This window comes from Bombina bombina, chromosome 5, assembly GCF_027579735.1.
Source record: "Bombina bombina isolate aBomBom1 chromosome 5, aBomBom1.pri, whole genome shotgun sequence".
Classification (NCBI taxonomy): Eukaryota; Metazoa; Chordata; class Amphibia; order Anura; family Bombinatoridae; genus Bombina; species Bombina bombina.
Window position 1 is genome coordinate 20,520,367 of NC_069503.1, and position 20,730 is coordinate 20,541,096.

Consider the following 20,730-nt stretch of genomic DNA (forward strand, 5'->3'; position numbering starts at 1 on the left):
AACAACTAGTATTTATAAAGTGCCTTTCTCCCAATGGGTCTCAAAGCGATTTTTCAGCGCTCGCTCTTGGAATTAACCAAATCGGCAGCTGAATAGTAATAGTTGTTATTATTACCCAATTTAAAGGGCCAGTAAACCTATAATATAATGTTATATAATTCTGCACATAGTGCATAATTATGTAACATTATATTAGCGCTAGCTTTATGCAATCTAATATTGCCTGTGAATTTTTATTAAAAAATACTTTTTCAGACCCGCTCTCTGTGCTCTTCTGAGCAGGTCTGTTTTTATCACAGAGCGCATCTGGCCAGCTGTCTAGTCACAGCCTGGCCCGACCGCGCCATTACACTCAGTGCAGCTCGCTCCTGCTCTGACAGCGGGAGTGTAATGGTGCGGTCGGGCCGGGCTGTGACTAGAAAGCTGGCCAGATGCGCTTTGTGATAAAAACATATATACACATACATAAACACACACACACACATTTGACTTTAAATTGCATTTCTAAATGTTTGCTAAAATAACATACACTATGTATTTAAAAGCATAGTTATGCCATGTGACTAAAGCCATTTTCATTTTTCTATGATTACTTAAATTTTTCCTTTTTTTTATTTTTTTACACATTTGTAAGATTTTTCTTAAAGGGCCACTGTAAGTAAATATTTTCTATGCCTGTTACTAACTAACTACCCCAAATACGCTTTTTATCAATAGCATTTCATTAACATATCTCTACTGTATAGCAGAAATCTTGTCTGCAAAAATTGTTTTCCAAACCCACTCCGTGGGTATCCTTTGCTCTGTACCAATCCGTTTACAATACCTAGGTTTCAAAATGGCGCTTTAAACACAAAGTTATTGGTTTAAGTTTTTTGAACATGCAGTGCTGAAAATAGTGGGAAGGATAACGTGACATCATCGGCGAATAAAAGATATAACTTTTAGAACGTTATGAAACTTCGTTTTGGAGAAAATATAGGTCAGTAGATTTTAATTAATGTTTATTAACTTTAATATGTTAGTTGCTTAGCTTAAAAATGATAACATAAAGTAATCCTTTAAGTGAATCATTGTATGAGTTTTAAGATTCCCCTTTTGTGTAAAACCTTTCCCAAACTCTGTATACGTATAATGTTTCCATCCTGTGTCCCTTCATGGTATTGCAAACTACTTTGGTATTCAAATCATTCCCACACTCCTGTGTGAGTCCTTTCATGATGTTTCAAAGTTTCTTTGTAGGCAAATCCTTTCCCACACTCTGTGCATATGGTTTCTCTCTTGTGTGAATCCTTTGATGAATAATCAAATTAGCTTGTTGTGTAAATTCTTTCCCACACTCTGTACAGGTATAAGGTTTCTCTCCTGTGTGAGTTCTTTCATGATCATGCAAAGCATTTTTATAAGCAAATCTTTTAGTACACTCTCTACATGTATATGGTTTCTCTCCTGTGTGAGTCCTTTGATGATACTGCAAAGAACCTTTTTGTGTAAATGCTTTCCCACACTCTGTACACCTATATGGTTTCTCTCCTGTGTGCGTCCTTAGATGATTTCGCAAATGACTATGTTTTGCAAATCCTTTCCCACACTCTGTACAGGTATAAGGTTTCTCTCCTGTGTGCGTCCTTTCATGATGTTGCAAAGCTTGTTTACAGGCAAATCCTTTCGTACACTCTGTACAGGTATAAGGTTTCTCTCCTGTGTGACTAATTTGATGATTTTGCAAAGCGTTTTTATAGGCAAATCTTTTATTACATTCTCTACATGTAAACGGTTTCTCTCCTGTGTGAATCCTTTGATGAATGAGTAAATAAGCTTTCTGTTTATATCCTTTCCCACACTCTGCACAGGTGTAAGGTGTCTCTCCTGTGTGAATCCTTTGATGAATAAGCAAATAAGCTTTCTGTTTATATCCTTTCCCACACTCTGCACAGGTATAAGGTTTCTCTCCTGTGTGAGTCATTTGATGAAATTGCAAAGCACTTTGATGTATAAATCGCTTCCCACACTCTGTACAGGTAAAAGGTTTCTCTCCTGTGTGAGTCCTTTCATGATTTTGCAAAGTTTGTTTACAAGCAAATCCTTTTTCACACTCTCTACATGTATATGGTTTCTCTCCTGTGTGAGTCCTTATATGATACAGCAAATTACTTTGTTTTGCAAATCCTTTCCCACACTCTGTACAGGTATAAGGTTTCTCTCCTGTGTGAGTCCTTTGATGAAGATCTTTTTTTAATGCAAAAGTCTTTTCACAATCAGTAGAAGTAAATGATTTCTCTCCCGTTTGTATCATTATGGGGTTTGTATTAGCAGTAAGTGAATTGCTATACACAGGGTCACTCATTACTGTTTGCTGTCTCACTGTCGCCTTGCAATGATTACTGGGATACATCAAATGACTGGCTATTTGCGGCACCCTTTATCTCAGCAGGCTCAATTAATTAGTTGAGTGATCCACCCTGGAATGTTGTCTGTAAGGGAAAAACAAGGATAAGTTAAATTGTTTTCTTAAGAAATAAGAATAGATTTTGTAACATTTACTGATAAATAATTATAAAAATGTTATTTTTAATGTCCCTTGGTTTATGGTTTATGACACAAGAAATTAAATTCAAAAAAAGTTTTAAGAGATAAAAATAACTAATGAAAAGTTATGTGAAGAAACAAAAAAATAACTTAAAGGGACATTCCAGCCAAAATTGGAATCAACATGGATGCATTTCAGTTTTGAATAGAAGCATTTTTGTAATATAAATGTATTAGCAAAACACATTCTTATAAAAGCTATAGCGGTTTCAAAAGTGTATTTAAATATGCACTGTGCACCAGAACTTGCTCAGAGAGCATAAGATGCTTGTACCATCTGGTAATGAGTCAATTTGTTAATCGCTGAGGTGATACAAACCCCACTAGCTCTCTGAGCAGCTGCAGTATATAAAATGCTGGCGCACTGAGAATATCTAGCTATGCTTCACATGCACGTGCAAACACTAAAACAGTGATAACGTTTACTAGAAGCATTTTTGCCAATACATGTATATTGCACATATTTCTCTTTCTAAATATTGTTTTGTGGTACTTTCCGGATGTAAGCAATACAGCTTGTGTATCATATCATTTAGAGCAAAGGAAATGAGAGACTGTCTCACAGGTTTTTGCAATGCTTACAATAACAATAATAGCTTTATTCCACAATTGGATTATATAGAACCACACAACTCTATAATTCTTGCAAAAGCTATATAGGTTATAACTATGTTACTTGTGAAAATCTAAGTTACTTTTACTTATATTCTACAATCTAAGCACAATCTAATACAACAATTAATACATCACAGTTCCACCGTGATTCTTATAGTCCTTCATCCTAGATAGTGGCGATTGGGAGAGGTCTTTTGGGCAATCGGCCAGTAGATGGTGGTCTTTAGAACAACACTGCCTGATGCGTCTATCAGCACGTGCGCTATCTCGACATATTGCTCAAAAGTACCCTTCTTTATACTGTTAACTTATGTAATAGTTCTGGCACCAATCCACAGACCTCTGAGACACCCCCTGTAGGTTGGACTAAAGCCCAAGCATCTGGCCAGCTGACATTTAGCCTCACCCAAGCTATCGAGTAGTCCTGGGCTATCCCTGACATCAATCCTAACACCCTTGTATTTTAGGTTCTCCCCTAGTCTAATACATGTCTGCTGTATAATATTAAGCAATCATTTATGTTAAAAGCAACGTGTAACACTATTTTTATTCATACTATAACAACAATAATAATATGGTACCTAGCACACTGATAATAATAATATAACTTAACCCTTTAACGTAATGAACACAGCATACAAATAAGCATTGCTAATAAGCTATTTGATTCCCAGTCAGTGTGCGTTATCAAGATGTCCCATCACAGTGTCATATCTCCCAGCCCACATCTGCTGCAGGGCCCCCCTTGTCAGAGTTATGATTGTACTCTGTTTACCTCTAACTCCTTATCACTGATACATATCAGTTGTTTACCAGTCCCGCGTGACTAAGTGAAATACAGTGTAGGTTACTTGCAATAATTTAGTTTAACTCTGTTAAAGGCACAGTCTCTTAAAGGCACAATCTTACAGGTTAAAGCAAGTTATATGAGCAATACTTTCAGTCATTTTCCTTACAAATATGTAATTCATCTACGTGCATTTACATTTTCAACAAAATGTCCCTTTCTGACATAGTGGTGTTTAAATAAACAAGCTTTAAACCAGCCACATTCCCTTGTAGAAAGCAAAACCACACATTCAGTGCAAGTAAAATCATTTGTAAGTTTTATATAAGAAATAAACAAATCAAGTGCTAAACCAAAGCAGGTTATAGTAATTTGTAAGCATTGTAGTTCCTGTTTAAATTCAGTACACTCACTGTGAGGTAACCATGCAAATGATATCTTGTTTTTATCAGAGCAAGCGTTTATAGAGAAGGCTTTTAGTTTGCAATGTAGCCAATATATGGGGAAAATATATTTTGTCATTTTTTAAAGTGTACAACATAGTAAATAGCAAAGCTGAAGCCATTATTTCCTTAATATATCAGACAAAAATGTTATGGGTCTATGTTTGATGCCCTAGAAAGCTTAAATGGATATTATATTGCAATGTAATTCCCTTAATGTGTTCCCAATCACTTTTTATACCCCACAGGGAGGTTTATAAGTGATAATGGTTTTGTATCAATAGCTTTTCTAAAGAGAATACTTATGTCTTTATATTTTCAGTATAAGTGACAGTTTCAACAGGCAAAAACAGCTATTTGAAATGACAAAATGAAGGTAAAGAAGAAAATAGATCAATGGAAACACGTTTAAGGGAAGGACATTTTAAAGTACAGTGCCCCTTACAGTACTATAAATGTTAGTAATTGAAAACTAGGAGTGTTTATCACGTTGTAGCATCTTATTTATCTATAAAATAAACCGGAATAAAATGCCTGACATAAATAGATTAGAGAATCTGGGAACCAATCAAAATTCTTATTTCACAAAAGGGTCAAAGCTAATTTTGATAATGTTTGCATGTTCCTATCCCTGTCAAACCTCACTTCATGTAGTAAACACTAATAATAATAATACTAATAAATAATAATGATAACACTGATAATAAAATTATTATTATTAATACTAATAATAATAATAATAATAACACTACTACTACTACTAATAACAATAATAATAATAATAACAATAATAATAATAATAACAATAATAACAATAACAACAACAACACTAATAATAGTAATACTAATAATAATAATAAATAATAGGAAATTTATGCTTACATGATAAATTTATTTATTTCTTGGCACAGCGAGTCCACGGATCATCTTAATTACTGTTGGGAAATATCACTCCTGGCCAGCAGGAGGAGGCAAAGAGCACCACAGCAAAGCTGTTAAATATCATTCCCCTACCCACAACCCCCAGTCATACGACCAAAGGGAAAGGAGAAAGGAAGTAACATAAGGTGTAGAGGTGCCTGAGGTTTATAGAAAAATAAACTGTCTAAACAATACAGGGCGGGCCGTGGACTCACTGTGTCAAGAAATAAATACATTTATCAGGTAAGCATAAATTTCCTTTTCTTTCTAATGACACGGTGAGTCCACGGATTATCTTAATTACTGTTGGGAACCAATACCCAAGCTAGAGGACACGGTTGATAAGGGAGGGACAAGACAGGTAACCTAAACGGAAGGCACCACTGCTTGAAGAACCTTTCTCCCAAAAGAAGCCTCAGCCGAAGCAAAAGTATCAAACTTGTAAAATTTAGAAAAAGTGTGTAAAGATGACCAAGTGGTAGCTTTGAAAATCTGTTCCACAGAAGCTTCATTTTTGAAGGCCCAAGAAGAAGAACACTGGCAAAACTCCTTAGTCTCCTGTAAATAATATTTCACGAACCACATCCAGGTTGTGCAACAAACGCTCCTTATGAGAAGAAGGATTAGGACACAAAGGAGGAACAATAATCTCTTGATTAATATTCTTATCTGAAACAACCTTGGGAAGGAAACCTAAGGCAGTACACAGGACCACCTTATCAGAATGAAAAATAAGGTAAGGAGATTCACACTGCAGTGCTGAAAGCTCCGAAACTCTTTGAGACAAAGAAATAGCAACCAAAAACCAAACCTTCCAAGATAACATTTTAATATGCAAAGAATGCATAGGCTCAAATGGAGCCGGTTGAAGAACTCTAAGAACCAAATTAAGACTCTAAGGAGGAGAGGCAATCTTAAACATAGGCAGGATTCTAACCAAGGCCTGACAAAAAGACTGAACATCTGGCACATCCGCCAGACGCTTGTGCAACAAAATAGATAAAGCAGAAATTTGACCTTTCAAGGTACTAGCAGATAAACCCTTCCCCAGACCCTCCTGGAGAAGACAAAATCCTAGGAATCCTAACTCTACTCCAAGAATAACCTTTGAATTCACACCAATAAAGATATTTACACCATATCTTATAATAAATCTTTCTAGTCACAGGCTTACGAGCCTGAATCATAGTCTCAATAACCGACTCGGAAAACCCAGGCTTAGATAATATTATGCGTTCAATCTCCAAGCAGTCAGATTCAGAGAAATGAGATTTGGATGAAGGAAGGGCCCCCGAAGTAGAAGGTCCTTCCTCAATGACGTCTCCAAGGTGGAAGAGATGACATTTCCACCAGATCTGCATACCAGATTCTGCGAGGCCAATGAGAATCACTGATCCCCTCTCCTGTCTGATCCGAGCAATTACCCAAGGAAGAAGAGCAAACAGAGGAAAAACAAATGCCAGATTGAACTCCCAAGGAACTGCCAGAACATCTATCAATACAGCCTGAGGATCCCTTGACCTCGACCCGTACCTCGGGAGCTTGGCATTTTGACGAGATGCCATGAGATCCAACTCTGGTTGTCCCCACCTGAGAATCAAGCTGGAAAACACTTATGGATGAAGTTCCCACTCCCCCGGATGAAAAGTTTGTCTGCTTAGAAAATCCGTCTCCCAATTGTCCACCCCGGGAATGTGAATTGCAGACAGACAACAATTGTGAGTCTCCATCCACTGAATAATCTTGGCTACCTCTGTCATGACCAAGGAACTCTGAGTTCCTCCCTGATGATTGATTTAAGCCACTGACTTTATATTGTCCAACTGAAATCTGATAAACTGGGCTGAAGCTAGCTGAGGCCAGGCCAGAAGAGGATTGAAGATTGCCCTCAGCTCTAGAATATTTATGGGAAGAATCGACTCTTCCTGAGTCCATAGACCATGAGCCTTCAATGAGCCCCAAACAGCTCTCCAACCCAGCAGCCTGGCATCCGTGGTCACGATCACCCAGGTAGGTCTGCGAAAGCAGGTTCCCTGAGAGAGAAGATCTTGAGACAACCACCACGGAAGAGAATCTCTTGTTGCCTGATCCAGAACAATTCGAGGAGACAGATCCGCGTAATCCCCATTCCATTGTCTGAGCATGTATAGCTGCAAGGGTCTGAGATGAAACCGAGCAAACGGAATGATGTACACTGAGCCACTGACGGCCAAGGAGAGGACTGAAGGGCAAGACAAGAGTTGAATAACTTTGTTCTTCTGACCTCTGTCAGAAAGATCTTCATCTCTAGAGAATCTATAATGGTTCCCAAGAATACCACTCTTTTATCTGGAACCAATGAACTTTTTCCTAAATTCAACTTCCCTCTGTGGGAGCGCAGAAAAGACAACAACAACTCTGTGTGGGAATTTGCTTGTTGAAAAGATGATGCCTGAACCAGAATATCATCCAGATAAGGCACCACTGCAACACCCCGCAACCTGAGCACTGCCAACAATGCTCCCAAGACCTTCAAGAAAATTCTGGGAGCTGTTGCAAGACCAAAAGGGAAGAACCACAAACTGAAAGTGTTCGTCTAGAAATGCAAGCCTTAGAAACTTGTGTTGATCCTTGTGGATGAGAATATGCGGATACGCATCTTTTAAATCCACAGTAGTCATGAACTGACCCTCCTGAACCAAAGGAAAAATGGAACGGATAGCATCTATCTTGAATGATGGAACTCTGAGGAATTTGTTTACATATTTGAGATCCAGAAAAAGGCCTGAAAGTTCTCTCCTGTTTGGGAACAAACAGGTTGGAATAAAAACCCAGACCCTGCTTCTGAATTGGAACAGGAACTATGAGTCCAAGATCAGAAAGATCCTGGACACAACGTAAGAACCTCTCTCTTTTTATCTGGTCTACAGATAATCTTGAAAGGTGAAACCTGCCCCTGGGAGGAAAACTTTTGAACTCCAACTTGTATCCGTGGGATACCACATCCACCGCCCAGGGATCTGGAACATCCTGAACCCAAGCCTGAGTGAAAAAGGAAAGTCTGCCCCCCACAAGATCCGCTCCCGGACCGGGGACAGACTCTTCATGCTAACTTTGAGTCAGAGACAGGCTTCTTAGATTGCTCCCCTTGCTCCAAGACTAATTGGACTTCCAGGAGGACTTGGACTGTTCCTGCTTGGAAGAAGAGGGGGAAGGCTTGCCTGCAAAGTTACGAAAGGAACAAAAATTACTCTGACGACCTTTCGACTTACTTCTCTTATCCTGGGGAAGGGAATGACTCTTTCCTCCCATAATAGCTGAAATAATCTCAGCTAAGCCCGGCCCAAACAAGATCTTACCCTTGTAAGGAATAGACAAAAGATTAGACTTAGAAGACACATCTGCAGACCAAGACATCAACCACAAAGCCCTGCGAGCCAAAACAGCAAAGACAGAAATCGTTGCTCCCAACTTGATGACCTGCAAAGAGGCATCTGTAATAAAGGAATAAGCCAATTTAAGAGCCTTAACCCTATCCAGAATTTCCTCAAGAGGCGTATCTGCCTGAATCAATCAGACAACGCATCAAACCAATATGCTGCCGCACTAGTGACAGTAGCAATACACACCACAGACTGCCATTGCAACCCCTGGTAAACATACATTCTTTTAAACGCCTCCAACTTCTTAACCATAGGATATTTAAAAGAACAACTATCCTCTATGGCAATAGTAGTCCACTTGGCTAAAGTGGAAATAGCACCCTCCCCCTTGTCTGTCTGCCAATACTCCTTAACAGAATCAGCAATTGGAAAAAAATTCTCAAAAATTGGAGAAGGAATCCCAGTCTTCTCCCACTCCTGTGCAATAATCTCAGAAGCACGGTCTGGAACAGGAAAAACCTCCACCGCAGAAGTAACATCAAAATACTTTTTCAGCTTACTGGATTTCTTTGGAGTGACTACAACCGTGGCATCAGAGTCATCCAAAGTAGCCAAAACATCCTTGAGAAGCACCCGTAGGTGCTCAAGCTTAAACCTGAAAGTTAACACTTCAGCATCAGTGGAAGGAACTATACTATCTGAGTCTGTACTATCTGAGTCTGAGATCTCCTCTACCAAAGAATCCTCACCCTCAGATCTATGAGAGGAACTATTTGACATAGCAACACCTGATTCAGATACCTTACTCCCTGAATCCTTATATCTCCTTTTACGCTTCCCCTGTAACATAGGAAAAGTCGCCAGGGCATCAGTTACAGCAGAGGATATCTGGGTAGCAATGTCCTGCAAGGAGACCCCAACTGGAGTAACAGATGAAACACTGGGCACTGCATGAATAGACACTACAGGATGGGATGTTTGAGGAGAAAGCTTCTGCATATCCTGGACAGGAGACCCCTGAACAGCATCCGCCTTAGCTAATGATGGCTCAGATTAAAAAAAAAGTCTATCCCTATAATGTAATGTCCTATCAATACATGATGAACAAAAAGGGATTGGAGGCTCCACATTAGAGTCAAAGCATAAGCTACATGTAACATCTTGCAAAGCCTCTTGATCCATCTTTCACAAAAATAAATCAAATTAGTTTCGCAAAAATTAAAAAACGTCAGGCCCTTTAAATTTTAAAAGGACAACTTTTTTACTGCAAAAAAACAAACAAACAAAAAAAGTTAAACAAAAACTACTAAACCTTCCAGGCAGCCTCTGAACCTTAACAGACCCTGCTTGGAGCCTACCTGACCTCCTGAAAAAAAAAAAAACATGATCCGGACTAAAAAAAAAACTGCAGCACAAAGAAAAGCCCAAGGGGTTTTAGCCGACAACGCCACAAGCAACCTCCAAACAGACCGAAACACAAGCAGAGCTCTGGAAAGGCACGCAACTTAATTGCCGCCTCAGCAAACTGCCCCTCCCATTCGTGGGCATGACAAGAAGACCCGCCTCCATAATTATGCAAAGAAAAAAAGACGGCTTTAAAAACAAACATACGCCGCAAACACTGCTGCTAAACTAAGAGCCTCTCCTCCAAAGTGTCAAACAGTGCCCAACATACTGCCAGTAAACAAAAACCCCAACAGTCCCAATTCCCAGAGAAGTGCCATAACCTTTTCTTCTGACAAAGAAAATAATAAATAGACGCTTACCTGAGACCAATCTGCCCGGCAGCAGGGCAGCACACAGATATGGAAAGGTTTCCTCCCCCATAGACCCGTGGAACAATGAAAGTCTGACTAATCCTAATCAGGCATACAGGATAGGGCAGCACCAGATATGGAAGGCACAGTGAGAGTGAAAACCCCCACCAGTTTCCAAATGCTCAAAAGCCACCACAGCTCTACTGAAGAGACTGATGTGGAACACAGCTAGACCCCAGAAAAAAACAAAAAAAACAGAACAACCAGTTCTGCTTTAAAAATAATAAACTCTTGATTGAAGAATCTTCAGACACCTAAAAAAACTTTACCACCTCCTTGCACAGGCAAAGAGAATGACAGGGGTTTGCGGGTAGGGGAGTGATATTTAACCCCTTAATGACCGCAGCACTTTTCCATTTTCTGTCCGTTTGAGACCAAGGCTATTTTTACATTTTTGCGGTGTTTGTGTTTAGCTGTAATTTTCCTCTTACTCATTTACTGTAACCACATATATAATATACCGTTTTTCTCGCCATTAAATTGACTTTCAAAAGATACCATAATTTTCATCATATCTTATAATTTACTATAAAAAACATTATAAAATATGAAGAAAAAATGGAAAAAAACACACTTTTTCTAACTTTGACCCCCAAAATCTGTTACACATCTACAACCACCAAAAAACACCCATGCTAAATAGTTTCTAAATTTTGTCCTGAGTTTAGAAATACCCAATGTTTACATGTTCTTTGCTTTTTTTGCAAGTTATAGGGCCATAAATACAAGTAGCACTTTGCTATTTCCAAACCACTTTTTTTCAAAATTAGCGCTAGTTACATTGGAACACTAATATCTTTCAGGAATCCCTGAATATCCATTGACATGTATATATTTTTATTTAGAAGACATCCCAAAGTATTGATCTAGGCCCATTTTGGTATATTTCATGCCACCATTTCACCGCCAAATGCGATCAAATAAAAAAAATTGTTCACTTTTTCACAAATATTTTCACAAACTTTAGGTTTCTCAATGAAATTATTTACAAACAACTTATGCAATTATAGCATAAATGGTTGTAAATGCTTCTCTGGGATCCCCTTTGTTCAGAAATAGCAGACATATATGGCTTTGGCTTTGCTTTTTGGTAATTAGAAGGCTGCTAAATGCATACAAAGAGAGAAGCGTTCTACCAGGAACGAACAGCAGCTCAGTGGCTTGTTCTCTGGCGATTTACCACCCGGAGGCAGCCTCTTTTAGACCAGTGTGCTTTTCACAGAAGAAAATTTTTTCCTGAAGTATATCAGTCTGATCCCGCCAAGTAAGGTCAGTCCAGCCCCGAAATACCAGGCAATTCTCCTCTGAACAAGGAACATGACAACCCCAGACGATCGTTTCGGCCTCCTATGGGCCTCGTCAGTGAGGTGCAGCCACATTCCTCTAAGCACACTGGGCAAGGAGTCCACGTCTGGTTTCCCCCATCACCCATAGGGAGACTTCCCCAGGGTCATAATAATTTGCATACAAAGAGAGAAGCGTTCTACCAGGAACGAACAGCAGCTCAGTGGCTTGTTCTATGGCGATTTACCACCCGGAGGCAGCCTCTTTTAGACCAGTGTGCTTTTCACAGAAGAAAATTTTCCTGAAGTATATCAGTCTGATCCCGCCAAGTAAGGTCAGTCCAGCCCCGAAATACCAGGCAATTCTCCTCTGAACAAGGAACATGACAACCCCAGACGATCGTTTCGGCCTCCTATGGGCCTCGTCAGTGAGGTGCAGCCACATTCCTCTAAGCACACTGGGCAAGGAGTCCACGTCTGGTTTCCCCCATCACCCATAGGGAGACTTCCCCAGGGTCATAATAATTTGCATACAAAGAGAGAAGCGTTCTACCAGGAACGAACAGCAGCTCAGTGGCTTGTTCTATGGCGATTTACCACCCGGAGGCAGCCTCTTTTAGACCAGTGTGCTTTTCACAGAAGAAAATTTTCCTGAAGTATATCAGTCTGATCCCGCCAAGTAAGGTCAGTCCAGCCCCGAAATACCAGGCAATTCTCCTCTGAACAAGGAACATGACAACCCCAGACGATCGTTTCGGCCTCCTATGGGCCTCGTCAGTGAGGTGCAGCCACATTCCTCTAAGCACACTGGGCAAGGAGTCCACGTCTGGTTTCCCCCATCACCCATAGGGAGACTTCCCCAGGGTCATAATAATTTGCATACAAAGAGAGAAGCGTTCTACCAGGAACGAACAGCAGCTCAGTGGCTTGTTCTATGGCGATTTACCACCCGGAGGCAGCCTCTTTTAGACCAGTGTGCTTTTCACAGAAGAAAATTTTCCTGAAGTATATCAGTCTGATCCCGCCAAGTAAGGTCAGTCCAGCCCCGAAATACCAGGCAATTCTCCTCTGAACAAGGAACATGACAACCCCAGACGATCGTTTCGGCCTCCTATGGGCCTCGTCAGTGAGGTGCAGCCACATTCCTCTAAGCACACTGGGCAAGGAGTCCACGTCTGGTTTCCCCCATCACCCATAGGGAGACTTCCCCAGGGTCATAATAATTTGCATACAAAGAGAGAAGCGTTCTACCAGGAACGAACAGCAGCTCAGTGGCTTGTTCTATGGCGATTTACCACCCGGAGGCAGCCTCTTTTAGACCAGTGTGCTTTTCACAGAAGAAAATTTTCCTGAAGTATATCAGTCTGATCCCGCCAAGTAAGGTCAGTCCAGCCCCGAAATACCAGGCAATTCTCCTCTGAACAAGGAACATGACAACCCCAGACGATCGTTTCGGCCTCCTATGGGCCTCGTCAGTGAGGTGCAGCCACATTCCTCTAAGCACACTGGGCAAGGAGTCCACGTCTGGTTTCCCCCATCACCCATAGGGAGACTTCCCCAGGGTCATAATAATTTGCATACAAAGAGAGAAGCGTTCTACCAGGAACGAACAGCAGCTCAGTGGCTTGTTCTATGGCGATTTACCACCCGGAGGCAGCCTCTTTTAGACCAGTGTGCTTTTCACAGAAGAAAATTTTCCTGAAGTATATCAGTCTGATCCCGCCAAGTAAGGTCAGTCCAGCCCCGAAATACCACGCAATTCTCCTCTGAACAAGGAACATGACAACCCCAGACGATCGTTTCGGCCTCCTATGGGCCTCGTCAGTGAGGTGCAGCCACATTCCTCTAAGCACACTGGGCAAGGAGTCCACGTCTGGTTTCCCCCATCACCCATAGGGAGACTTCCCCAGGGTCATAATAATTTGCATACAAAGAGAGAAGCGTTCTACCAGGAACGAACAGCAGCTCAGTGGCTTGTTCTATGGCGATTTACCACCCGGAGGCAGCCTCTTTTAGACCAGTGTGCTTTTCACAGAAGAACATTTTCCTGAAGTATATCAGTCTGATCCCGCCAAGTAAGGTCAGTCCAGCCCCGAAATACCAGGCAATTCTCCTCTGAACAAGGAACATGACAACCCCAGACGATCGTTTCGGCCTCCTATGGGCCTCGTCAGTGAGGTGCAGCCACATTCCTCTAAGCACACTGGGCAAGGAGTCCACGTCTGGTTTCCCCCATCACCCATAGGGAGACTTCCCCAGGGTCATAATAATTTGCATACAAAGAGAGAAGCGTTCTACCAGGAACGAACAGCAGCTCAGTGGCTTGTTCTATGGCGATTTACCACCCGGAGGCAGCCTCTTTTAGACCAGTGTGCTTTTCACAGAAGAAAATTTTCCTGAAGTATATCAGGCTGCTAAATGCCCCTGCGCAAAATACGTGTATTATGCCCAGCAGTGAAGGGGTTAATTAGGGAGCATGTAGGGAGCTTCTAGGGTTAATTTTAGCTTTAGTGTAGTGTAGTAGACAACCCCAAGTATTGATCTAGGCCCATTTTGCTATATTTCATGCCACCATTTCACCGCCAAATGCGATCAAATTAAAAAAAACGTTAATTTTTTCACAATTTTAGGTTTCTCACTGAAATTATTTACAAACAGCTTGTGCAATTATGGCACAAATGGTTGTAAATGCTTCTCTGGGATGCCCTTTGTTCAGAAATAGCAGACATATATGACTGGCGTTGCTTTTTGGTAATTAGAAAGTCGCTAAATGCTGCTGCTCATCACACGTGTATTATGGCTAGCAGTGAAGGGGTTAATTAGGTAGTGTGTAGGGAGCTTGCAGGGTTAATTTTAGCTTTAGTGTAGAGTTCAGCCTCCCACCTGACACATCCCACCCCCTGATCCCTCCCAAACAGCTCCCTTCCCTCCCCACCCCACTATTGTCCCCGCCATCTTAAGTACTGGCAGAAAGTCTGCCAGTACTAAAATAAAAGTTTTTTTTTTTTTTTTAAAGAAAAAAAAAAAAGCATATTTACATATGCTGTGTTTAGGATCCCCCCTTAGCCCCCAACCTCCCTGATCCCCCCCAAAACAGCTCTCTAAGCCTCCCCCTCTGCCTTATTGGGGTCCATCTTGGGTACTGGCAGCTGTCTGCCAGTACCCAGTTTGCACAATTAAATGTTTTTTTTTTTTTTTTTTTTTTTTTATTATTTCTGTAGTGTAGCTTCCCCCCCCCCCACGGACCAACCCCCACCACCTAAATAACGCTTAAGGGTTTTTTTAAAAAAATTATTGGTCCCACTTTTATTTTGGGACACATTTTTTTCTGTAGTGCAGCGGTCCCCACCCGGTCCCTGCCCCGGCGCGTGCCCCCTCGTGCACGTGCGTGCGCCCGCGTGCCCGGACTTCCACGCCCACGATCCCGCCCCCCTCCACATGACCAGGGCCATCGATGGCCGCCACCCACCTCCCACACCGGCTCCCACCCACCAACGATACCGGCCATCGATGTCCGGTGCAGAGAGGGCCACAGAGTGGCTCTCTCTGCATCGGATGGCCATCTAAGGTTATTGCAGGATGCCTCCATATCGAGGCATCACTGCAATAACCGGAAAGCAGCTGGAAGCGAGCAGGATCGCTTCCAGCTGCTTTCCACACCGAGGACGTGCAGGGTACGTCCTCAGGCGTTAACTGCCTTTTTTCTGAGGACGTACCCTGCACGTCCTCGGTCATTAAGGGGTTAAAAGCTTTGCTGTGGTGCTCTTTGCCTCCTCCTGCTGGCCAGGAGTGATATTTCCCAACAGTAATTAAGATGATCCGTGGATTCACTGTGTAATTAGAAAGAAATAACAATAATGATGATAAAACTTAATTATGCTTACCTGATAATTTTCTTTTCTTCTGATGGAAAGAGTCCACAGCTGCATTCATTACTTTTGGGAATTAAGAACCTGGCCACCAGGAGGAGGCAAAGACACCCCAGCCAAAGGCTTAAATACTCCCCCCACTTCCCTCATCCCCCAGTCATTCTGCAGAGGAACAAGTTACAGTAGAAGAAATATCAGGGTGAAAGGTGTCAGAAGAATAAAATAACGACGCCCAACATAATAATCACGGGTGGGGAGCTGTGGACTCTTTCCATCAGAAGAAAAGAAAATCATCATCAGGTAAGCATAATTTAAGTTTTTCTTCATAAATGGAAAGAGTCCACAGCTACATTCATTACTGTTGGGAAAACAATACCCAAGCTATAGAGGACACAATGCCAAGATGGGAGGGTACAATAGGCGGCCCATTCTGAGGGCACCAAGCCTGAAACCACTACCCAACAAAAACCCCGCTTCGTCCGAAGCCAAGAAAACTTTGAAAAGGAAAAAGCCCCAAGGACACTGACCCGCAGATAGTGCAGAAGCCTAGCTAGAGACCGCAAAAATCAGACTCAACTGAGCCAACAGTCCCCCACCTGAACACCTAAAGGGATAGAGCAGGAAGAACCAAAGGGAGACCAAAAGGTCACCACAAAATTTCCCCCCAAAAAAGGAAATTCCCAATAGCGAGTCCAGCTCACAAAGACCCAAATGGGTCCTGATAAACAAGGGAGGCATGCCCAGACCAAGCAGAAACCAAAAAGTTTAGGACCAGGCATCAGGACAAAGAAAACTCTCTCTCAAACATTGTGCAAAGCACTGAAAGACAACTGAAGATGGGGTCCTCACTTTGTCAGAACATAGAATACTGAAGTATTCAGACACAAAAACCATGTAGCAGACCCAGATGAAAACCACCTGAGTCAAGAACACGCAGCCATCATCAAGATGACACAGAAGAATACTTGCTGAGAAGTAAAAAGCAGCCAGCAGGATAAACAGATTGCAAAAAAAAACCTCCCAGACAGAGGGAACCTCTAGGCAATCTACCCGCCAGACCTACACATAGGTCTCCAAAAGGGGAAGCACATAACCTCAACGAGGCCTACTGCACCCCCAAGAATAGAGGTTACAACCAGAACACGAAGGTAGATTGGAACCCTGGACCTTCTGCTTGTAAGCCCAGGGAGCTAGCAACTATGCCAACCTAGATCCTGAAGATGACAACGCATCTCAGAACCTACTCCCAGCCGGGCCAGCCCAAGTGTTGGCAGGTCTGAAACAGGGGGACAGAAGAACCCCAACACCAGCTCAAAAACGAGAGGAAGAATGGCCACAGCCATCCCAACAGAGCATCGGTGCCAACCCGATTTCTTAGAGACCGACGACAAGGCCGTAGACCCAAAGGAATCTAACAAGGCCCACATAGTCTCGACACGGAGCCAGCAAGACTCTAGATGGAACGTAACAACCCAGGGGGGGGAGAGGTGGGGAGATTATTCCTCTGTACAGGGTGGCTTGTTCCCCCTGGAGGTTGCAGCACGTTTCGCTGTCACATACTTTTGGTGCTTGCTTGTCTCCAAAGTCCAGATGTTTATTTGTGATTGTGCTTGTGCCCGATTGTCCTGGGTCTACGGCCTTGGGAGGGCCTTTGCAGGTCCCTACAGGTGTAGCTGTCCCTGAGTGTTGTGCTTTTCGTTACAGACTGGCGCGCCTTAGCGTTCTATTCAGAAATGTTTTTGAGTTGTTAGAGGATCCAATCCTTAATGGACACAGTAATCCGCAGTCTTCCACTTCTAATGGCTCACCTCATTAGACAGGAGGAGATGAAGTAATCTTCTGATTGTCCATTTATTAAGATCCTTCACAGTTTTTTTGGAAGATCAGGGTTCCGTTCGGCTGGTTCTGCGGGTAGGCCTGTTTCTTCTTGGGCGTTAACCTACGGGTTGCCTTATATTTTCTTTTATACTGTTAGGATATCTTTTATTTGTTTATATATTTCCTTCAGGAATCTTCTGGAATCGATTCTCTCTGATACTGCGAATTACCGTGTCCATTAAGGATAGTATCCTCTAACAACTCAAAAACGTGTCTGAGTAGAACGCTAAGGCGCGCCAGTCTGTAACGAAAAGCACAACACTCAGGGACAGCTACACCTGTAGGGAACTGCAAAGGCCCTCCCAAGGCCTGTAGACCCGGGACAATCGGGCACGAGCACAATCACAAATAAACATCTGGACTTTGGAGACAAACAAGCACCAAAAGTATGCAACAGCGAAACGTGCTGCAACCTCCGGGGGGAACAAGCCACCCTGTATGGAGGAATAATCTATCCCCCCTCTACTCTCTCTCCCCCAACCCCCTCTCTACCCCCCTCCACCCCCCTCTAATACCCCAGAGTCGGTATCACAAATACTTGCGTACCTCTAGCACATATTTAAACAGACAGAAACTTCAGTCTGCAAATCATCACCCGCAGTCTATGTCCCCGAACTAACTACAATGTGCATGCAACTATAATCCCCTTACCGCTCTGTCTGCTGCTCCAACCCTAAGCGTGTGAGAGAAAGAACAGACTCTCTAGAGCCGCAAAGGCTGACGCTGCAGATCCAAGGACGGACCCAGCCACACCACTCGATCCCAAAACCAAAAATCTGAGGAAAGGAGCTCTCCAATCCTCTATTCAAAAATTAATCTGTTACAGAAGCATTAGTTATTTTGTTGTGAAGAGCTTATTTCCCAGCAGCAATGCCTGAACCAGCAAGCCAGCGCCTAAGAAGGGCTCCAAGAAAACCGTAACAAGTATCATTTCATAAAGAGTTAACTCTTTTTGTTCAGCTTTTAGAAACTATTGTCTAATCACCTCTGGAGCCAGACTGCTAATTGATAAGATGAACTTGTAAACTTGTTATCTTAAGTACTGTAATCCTATTGTGGCCTGTCAAAGGACAGTGCTCTCTATCTAAATGTGTGATGGGGGATTTTGTGCTTCCCCCCCTCTCCCCCTGGGAGTGCCCTGTGTGCATGTAACCTTAATAAAAAGCAGGCTGGGCATCCCAGTCCTGAGTTCTTGTTTGACCCTCAATCGCAGCGTTGACTCGTTTTTGTGGGCAGAAGGGTATCCTAGCTGTACTGCAGCTAAGGGAGATTATTCTATATTTGCGAGACTCATATAGAATACTATGGAAACAGCTTCTCCCCTCTTTAGCAATAGGGATCCAGGCTACTAAGTGGTCCATCTCTCAGCGAGACTAAGGGTAACCGTAACATTTGGCGGCAGCGGCGGGATTTTCCTGGATTTCCTAGGAGAGGTACAGAATGGATGGAGAGCGCTTACGAAAAATTGAAGCGTACAACCCTAAAGGATTTACTTGAAAGCAGAGGGGGGTACGCCAGCAACCGGCCGAGGAGAGAGCTGATCGCAGAATTGACCGAACTGGATCAGAGCTTCACAATGGCGGAAACACCGACCACGATTAGTGACGAAAAAACCAGGATTGTTCGGGAAAGGCTCTCATTATACGGGCCGAACCCCTCCATGGAATTGGTACAGCAGTTGATGGCGGAGGCGGACGAGGATATACGAGAGACTCGAGCCCACGAACTCAACCTAGCGAACGCACACCGCAATGCTGAAGCCCCGCAGGTAATCATCCCTGTCAAAAATGCTGGGAGGCCCAAGATACCCTATGCGGCATTTCGACCCTTCCTAGAGAGCGAGACAGGGATTGATGAATATTTGGCGGACTTCGAAAGGCAATGTGCCCTGCACCAGATTCCCAACAGAGAGTGGCCCACGATATTGTCTGGGAAACTATCCGGGCGAGCCCTGGAAGCCTTTCGTACTCTGGGTGCTGAGGAAGTGACACAGTATGAGCTAGTTAAGGAGACACTGTTGCGACGGTACGCTGTAACTCCGGACACGTATCGCCGACAGTTTCGGGGCACGGAAAAGAAGCCTAACGATACCCATATGGAATGGGCGCACCGAATGCGGAGAGCGGCAAATCACTGGCTGAGCGGAAGTAAAGCGGTGACTGGCGAGGAAATTTTACAATTGTTTCTCTTAGAACATTTTTATAATGGCATGGAACAGCAAGGGAAGGAATGGCTGCGAGACAGGCGGCCTTCTACCTTAGAAGAAGCAGCCAAATTGGCCGATGAACATTATGACTCCCGTCTTCACGAACCCATGAACTACCGAGCTCCAGCACGGGTCGAACCCAGAGAGGTTTACCGTGCACCCCCTCGTGCTGAATTCCGAGCCCCGGTGCCCACAGGGCCCGTCCGACACTCAGGACCACCCAATAACAGCTCTGAGCGTCCCAGACCGACTTGCCACCGATGCAAGCAACCAGGGCATTTCATGGCTAGCTGCCCCCTTAATACGCACCAGACACCCAGGAATTACAATTACCCCTCTGGGTCCTATCGTCCGGCCCGGGCCCTCTGTGTTAACCAAGAGGCCCCTATGGAGGGATATGTGGGGCCGCTTCACGAGGCAGACCCTGTATATGCTGCCTCAGATAACCGCCAGCACCATCGGCAGAGGGTATGGCTTGAGGGGCGATCTACCGAGGGATTGCGAGACACAGGGGCTACTATCACGCTGGTACAGAGTCATTTGGTGCCAGAGCACAAGCGATCCGGACAGACTGTGGCCGTTAGAGTTGCGGGGGGGGGGATGTGTACAAAATTCCAACAGCTAAAGTGCATCTTGATTGGGGAGCGGGAAAGGGGGCTGTGAACGTGGGCCTAATGGATAATTTACCTGCCGAAGTACTACTGGGCAACGATTTGGGCCCCATGACTTCTGCCTATGCTCCAGTATGCAACAACGAGGCGGACCCAGTGACTACACGGGCCCAAGTCCGGACGGAGCGAGAGCTCTCACCAGTGCGGGAGACACAGGTAAGACCTACCCCGACCTTGCCTGACAGGTTAGGCCCCATACCCTGGGACACCCCAGATGCTTTCGAGGCAGAGTCTAAGACTGACCCGACCTTACAAAAGTACCGGGAACGAGCAGAGACCGGAGGGGGCG

The 20,730-nt window shown here is 43.4% G+C and overlaps 1 pseudogene; it reads right to left on the minus strand.

Annotated features, from left to right (window-relative positions):
- Positions 1 to 371: 371 nt before the first annotated feature.
- LOC128659705 (gastrula zinc finger protein XlCGF57.1-like) overlaps positions 372 to 20,730 on the minus strand; it is a 34,139-nt pseudogene continuing 13,780 nt past the window's right edge.